We start from the raw sequence: 7,158 nt of genomic DNA on the forward strand, positions 1-7,158 counted from the left end.
AACCCCCTTACTCGGGTATAAGATTTTGTCACTCTCGCCACCCACTATAAGTGAATTACGAACGTATTGCAACACCCTACAGCGGGAACTCCTCACGCTTGCGCGACAAGGAGGGCACCATAGGACAACACCAAAATAAAACATACAACTCAAACCAATCACGATCATCAATCACCCCATAGGACAAAACGAATCAACTCAAACATCATAGGATGGTCATACATTATTTGGAATTAATATATAGCATTAAGCGCCATGTTTAAGTAGAGATTACAGCGGGGATAAGAGGTGTTACACCACTGCATAGAGGGGAGAGAGTTGGTGGTGATGGCTTATACGTCCATTTTGCATCATGTTTTCCTACTGTTATTTATAATGTTTTTATGCATAATAACACTTTATGGAGTAATTATAATGCCTTTTCTCTCATAAAATGCAAGGTTTACACAAAGAGGAAGAATACCGGTAACTGGAATTCTAGACCTGAAAAAGCTATGTCAGAGATACCTATTCTGCACATCTCCAAATGAGTTGAAATTTTATGGAGAATTATTTTGGAATATATAATAAATAATGGAGAAAATAAATACTAGACGGGGGATGCCAGATGCCCACAAGGCACCAGGGCGCGCCAGGTCCCCCAGGCACACCCTGGTGGGTGGTGGGCAGCCCAGCCCCACCTCCGGTGCCCATCTTCTGGTACATAAGGTCTTCTGACCTAGAAACAATAAGGAGAGTACTTTTGAGATGGAACGCCGCCATCTCGAGGCAGAACTTGGGTAGGAGCACTTTTGCCCTCCGGCGGAGCGATTCCGTCAGGGAAAATCGAAGCCATCGTCATCACCAACAACCTTCTCATCTTTGGGATCCCAATCTTCATCAACATCTTCAACAACACCATCTCATCTCAAACCCTAGTTCATCTCTTGTGTTCAATCTTTGTACCGGAACCTCAGATTGGTACCTATGGGTGACTAGTAGTGTTGATTACATCTTGTGGTTGATGCAATATGATTTATTTGGTGGAAGATTGTATGTTCAGATCCATTATGCTATTTAATATCCCTTTGATCTTGAGCGTGAATATTATTTGTGAGTAGTTACCTTTGTTCTTGAGGCCACGGGAGAAGTCATGTTGCAAGTAATCATGTGAATTTGATATGTATTCGATATTTTGATGATATGTATGTTGTGATTCCCTTAGTGGTGTTATGTGAACGTCGACTACATGACACTTCACCTCTCTGTGCCTAAGGGAATGCATTGTGTAGTAGTAATTATATGATGGGCTGCTAGAGTGATAGAAGCTTAAACCCTAGTTTATGCGCTATTTCGTAAGGGACCGATTTGGATCCATACGTTTGATGCTATGGTTAGATTTTATCTTAATACTTCTTCGTAGTTGCGGATGCTTGTGAAGGTGTTAATCATAAGTGGGAGGCTTGTTCAAGTAAGAAAAATACCCAAGCACCGATCCACCCACATATCAAATTATCAAAGTAGCGAACGTGAATCAAACCAACATCATGAAGTGACTAGATGAAATTCCCGTGTGCCCTCAAGAACTCTTGGCTTGTAATAAGAGACCGTTACAGCATGTACTTTGCTTCAAAAAGGATTGGGATACCTTGCTGCACTTTATTTACCATTACAGTTACTTGTCCGTTACAAATTATCTCATTATCAAACTACTTGCTACCAACAATTTCAATTCTTGCAGAAATTACCTTGCTGAAAATCGCTTGTCATTTCCTTCTGCTCCTTGTTGGGTTCGACACTCTTACTTATAAAAAGACTACGATTGATCCCCTATACTTGTGGGTTATCAAGACTCTTTTCTAGCGCCATTGCCGGGGAGTGAAGCGCTCTTGGTAAGTGGAAATCAGTAAGGAAAAAATTATATTACGTGCTGAAATTTATTGTCACTTGTTACTATGGAAAACAATCCTTTGAGGGGTTTGTTCGGGGTATCTTAACCTCGACCAGAAACACAAAGAGTTGCCCCTCAACCTACTGCACCTACTGAAAAGAGACAAAGAGACACAATAGTTTATCCTGGTTCGGGCCACCTTGCGGTGTAATATCCTACTCCAGCGTTTTGGTGGATTGCCTCGGAGGGATGAGGATGAACTAGTACAGTGGATGAACTGGCCTCAGGAGGTGAGGCGTTCTTGAGCTCGAGAGAGTTGAGGGGATGTGAACTCCATCCCCTACTATGTTGGTGGCTAAGTCCTATTTATAGTGGCCTTGGTCCTCTTCCCAAATGTTGGCGGGAAGGGATCCCACAACGGCCGGATTTGAAAGGGGACAAGTAGTATAACTTATCCTGACAAAATTAGTCTTTGCCTGCGAAAAGCCTTCGGTCGTGATGCTGCGGTGGGCTCGGTGATGACCTCCGTCCTACCGTCCTGGCGGTCTTGGTCTTGTTGCACCAGAATGGAAACCTTTGGCTGATTCCTCGGGACTCCGCGCCTGTGGCTTGCCTCCTTTGCACCAAAGAGGAAACCTGCGCTTTGCGCCCTCCTAGCGCCCGCCTGGCCTTGGTCGTCATGGCTCACGTCAGCTGAGCCTCGTGAGGTATACCTTGCATAGAACTCTCCGCCCCTCGGGAGCCAGTCTGAGGAGGCCGATCCCCTCGGGGGTCTTGGCGTCGTCCGCCTCGTGAGGCTTGGCCTCTCGCGAGGGTCTTGAGCTGTTGATGCTGAAGCTGGGCCATACCAGGCCGTCGATAGATCCACGTGGTGGGCCGCAGGCAGGCAGGGCTGGATGCTCCCATATCCAGAACACCGACAGTATCCCCCAGGCCGAAGGCCCGCTCGGACTTGGCTTCCAGGCGAAGCCAAAGGGCAAGTGTGGAATGCCGCGGTCCCTAACCGCATGCGGCCTTAATGACGCATGGCGATTGATGGGACGTGGATGACTCCGCTTCCCCATGCCGCCTTGATATCCGCCAGGCCTAGTGGTTGCCCGTTGTCAGAATAGCTCGCTATTCGCAGATCGTCGCGCTCGGCCTTCGTTTCTTCCTTTCCCAATCTTGTTGCTCCGTGCGGGGATCCGGCGTCGGCACCTCCCTCCTTTTCTGGCGCCTGTCGTGGCCCCCCAGCCAAGGAAGAAGAAGGGGAAGCCGTGCGCCCCGGCCGGTCCTCTGCCGGCCTTGGAGCCAGCCCTCGAGCAGTCGATGGTGATCAACCAGGAGGGGCTGGACAAGGTCCGCCATGCGCTTGCGGCCCATTCCAATGAGTGGAGGGCGACGGTCGTCCGTCCTGCGTCTTGGCGAGTGAGTGTGATGATTGCCACCGAGATCCCCATCTATCTCTATGCTCTTCTCGCGGGGCTGGTTCCTCCCTTCTCCCCCTTCTTCAATGCTGTAATTTCGCATTATCAGATCCACCTGCTACATCTAGACCCCCGCTCTGTTATGCTCCTCGCCGTCTTCGCCTTCCTCTGTGAGGCCATGGTTGCCATTATTCCTTCTGTGGCCCTATTTCGCCATTTCTTCCTGCTTCGGTTGGTTGATGCTTGCCAATGCTCAGGATGTGCGACCTTTGAAGCCGTGGTTGCAAGCGCCGGCTCAGGGATCGACTTTGAGCTCTCGCCGGCTGCGAAGGGGTTCCGGAAGCAGTGGCTGCTCATGGATGCCGGAACATCTAGCCCCCTGCTCTTGACCCCTGGGGCGCCGGCCTCGCCTAGCTCCGGTTGGGGCCACGAGAAGCTCTCCGACTGGCGCCTTGCTTTCGTCTGGAAGAGGTTGGCGAGGTTACATGAACTGGAAGTGATGGTGCCGATGGTGGTGAAGGAATTCGTTAGGCAGCGCGTCGCTCCCCTCCAGTGCCATTCTCGCCCGATGTGGGACCTTGCGGGCGTCGAGAATCCCATGAGGCTGCAGAGGCCATCACTGGCCGCTGGGACTTTGAGCATGGTGCTCAAACTCCTCACGGGCGAACCGGAGCCTGCTAACCTTCCGGGGGGTGGCTGCCTCCTCTATCAGTGCTCGAACAAGGTGGCCTTCGTTGGGCAGATGCCTCTATTCAATGAGTGGGGGCTGCTTCCGGAGGGCCTTGAGGGGCCCCATGAGAATCCCGTCTTCGTGGCTCCCCTTCTACTCGACCCTTCCGTGTGCGCCCCAAGTGTGGAAGCAGGGGAGCGCTCGCGGCCTGCAGTTGTTGAGGGCTCCTCCGGAGGCTTGGTGCCGACAATGGCCCAGGAGGTCGGGGCTCCTGAGGCCCTGAAGGGGGTCGCCGCGGGGCTGACGCGGCCCCAAGCTCTGGAGGCAGAGGCCCCTGACGCCCGGGGCAATGGCTCCGAAGTGGATGTCGGCAGCGAGGAGCCCACCAATGGCTCCGGAGCCGTAGGCCAAAAGATCCCATCGGGCGCCTCTGCCCCTGGGGTCTCCACCCCGGCTGCCCCGCCGAGCGCTCCTCCTCTCGAGGATCGTCCATTGGGTCCGGTCGGCCCCACCTGAGCCTTGAATCGCTCCTGAAGAGGAAGAGGTCTCCGTGCTGCAGTGATCGCACCCGTCGGCCGCTGAAGCCGAGGAGATATGTGGTGTTGGAGAGGCTAGAGGTGAGGGAGCGCCAGGCTGCCGCGGCTGAGGACGCCGTCGCCGCCCAAGAAGCACAGGTCCAGCTGGAGGTGGAGGAGAGGGTGGCGAAGGCGCGTGCTGACTTGGCTGAGGGGCACCGCCTGGATTTGGAGCTGCTCAAGGCCGAGCTTGAAGGTAGGACCTCCGCCCTGAAGACGAAGCTGCAGTCTGTGGAGTAGCGTGAGAGCACTGCTCAAGAACCCCTGATTTCTTCCGAATCTGCCCTGGCATCTGCCCGTGCCGAACTGTCTTCCCTTCAAAAGCAGATCAAGGATATCGCATCCCTGGCAGAGAGGACTGTGAACGAAGCGAATCGTCACCGAACGCTGCAGCGTGAGCACGCCTCGATGCTCCAGGGTCTCACAGTCAGAGCCAACTGCGCCTTGGGCACCATCTGTGACGAGAGTGCTCCTCACTCGCACGAGAATGATTATGCCAGCCATCTCAACTTATTCACCGACATCGTGACGCACCTGGAGGCTCGGGCCGCGAGGACTCGTGAGCTTGTAGCGGAGAGGAGCCGGGGTCTTCTTGGACACGCATTCTCACGTGTCTTCAGCCATCTTCTCAACCGCGATCCTCACTTTGACTTCGTTGCTGTGTTAGCCCCTATGCCCTTGGTCATTCAGGACAACCTGGCCGGGTGGGTGGACGACCATGTGGATGCCCTGGTAGCGGAATTTACTCTGAAGGACGACATTGTCGTGATTGCGGCCGAAGCAGACGGCGCGGGTAGCGATGATGAGGAGGGCGCCCGCCGCGACGCAAGCAGCGCGGACGGAGGTGATGAGGAAGGCGCACCCAACTAGGCCCGTGTTTCTTTTTGCTTGGACCTGTGTAACCAAAACTTGAATGCACCCTCATGAGAGCATTTTGAAAAGGGAGGGCCCTTATGGTATGAAACTCTAAAATGCTTTTGAAGTAGCGCCGAGATCGCGACCCCGCAGGGCTGCGGGCTCCCAAGTGGAGTAGCTGTTATGACTTATCTTTGACTCTGCGGGTCTCGAGTGAGGCCTGGCCACAACGTTTCTTTTCTCGAGGTGCGCCTGCTGCGGGCTCGCGAAGTTCTGAGCCTCCAAAAGGGGGCCTGCTAGCCTGTCCTAGAGTGCCTCACAAGGAACCAGCTGCCAGATTGTGGCGAGGTGAGCGCGCGTGGCGGCCACACCCTTTGAGCCCCCGGGAGGGGAAACCATCGATCCAGTGCACACACCGAGCGGGGTGCTCGAGGGCAGGGCAACAGTCGCGAGTTTCAGAAAGGCGCAAGAACTAAAGGCAAGAGAGCAACACAAGACGAGAAAACTCCCCCCCCCCATTTTTATAAACGCACGAAAACCAAACTACTTCAAGAAGCCGATGAACAAGTACAAAAAGGAGGCAAAAAAGCAAATGGCCGCGTCTGGCGCCTAGCTAGTCTTCAAGTCTTCTCACCAACGCGGAGCTAAGTGCTTCCACTGTCTGGGCATAGTCATTGGGACAGTGTCGACAGCCACCGGGGAGCATGGTGCTTCCACTAGGACGTGGGCGGGAGCCCCCGTGAGGCCCCGGGGCGGCACTCAGGAGACTCCGGGGCGTGTATAGCCCCACTCATTATTACGTGAGAGTGTCACGAGCGGAGACCTTCACAGGACGGAGCCTTGCTTCATGTCACCCGACGAGGACCCCGCCGTGCGCCGCCCCCGACCACCATTGGGGAGACCGGAAACCAGGACAAGTCCAAGGGGCAAGGGGGAAGCTGGCGGAGTCCTCGGTGACTGTAGGCCCCCCTCCGGGGAGAAGGTCTCGCCAGCGCCTTCCCTAGCGAGGAACCTACCTCTAGGCAGGGCCCTGCTCCATGCAGCGCGAGGAAGGCCCTACCACTGGGCTTCCCTCACACTGCTCCCAATGTCCTTTGTGCTCCTGCGGGGGATCCGTTGTCCTAAGAGTCCTGGTGGCAACTGTGCCCTGGTTCACCTGTGATCCATGGTCAGCGTAAGTGTGCCCCTAAGACGTTAGCTGTACCTTGAGGTTGTCGCCGTTGGAGATGTTGGCAGAGCTCGGTGGCGGCTCGAAGGAGAGCTCGGCCTCATGTATGTCCAGCGCCCAGCCTGGCGTGGGGGGTCGGCTGGGGCCCTCTCCCAGTGTGTGCCTTGGATCCATCATGACGGGGATGTAGGCTTCCGGGCTGGCTGCACCATAAATGCCGCCCGGCTGCCTCACGTTCTCGCCCCCTTCAGTCGCCCTCTGGTCCTGCCGCCCAGGGGCCGGCGCTCCAGCGCGGCCCCTGGTGATGTCGCCCGGAGTAGCTCCATGCTGAGGTGGCATGTCTGGAGGGGCGCGGGCTGCTCCGTGAAGCTGGCCGACGTTGAGATGTTCTCCGTGGGCCTTGGGAGGGGGCGCGCGGTTGTGTCGGGGACGGGAGCGCGCCCCTACCATCGCTTGCGACATGGGCAGGGTGTAGAACGGCGCGGCACCCCTGCACGCCGTCCAGTAGCTCGGCGACCCATTCCAGCAGGGCGTCATAGCCTCTTTCCAGCAGCCTACACCTCAGGAGCTCTCGAGCCACGATGACCGCGGCCCGCATGTTTGCCTATTCCCTA

The sequence above is a fragment of the Triticum dicoccoides genome, chromosome 2B, assembly GCF_002162155.2.
Source record: "Triticum dicoccoides isolate Atlit2015 ecotype Zavitan chromosome 2B, WEW_v2.0, whole genome shotgun sequence".
Lineage (NCBI taxonomy): Eukaryota > Viridiplantae > Streptophyta > Magnoliopsida > Poales > Poaceae > Triticum > Triticum dicoccoides.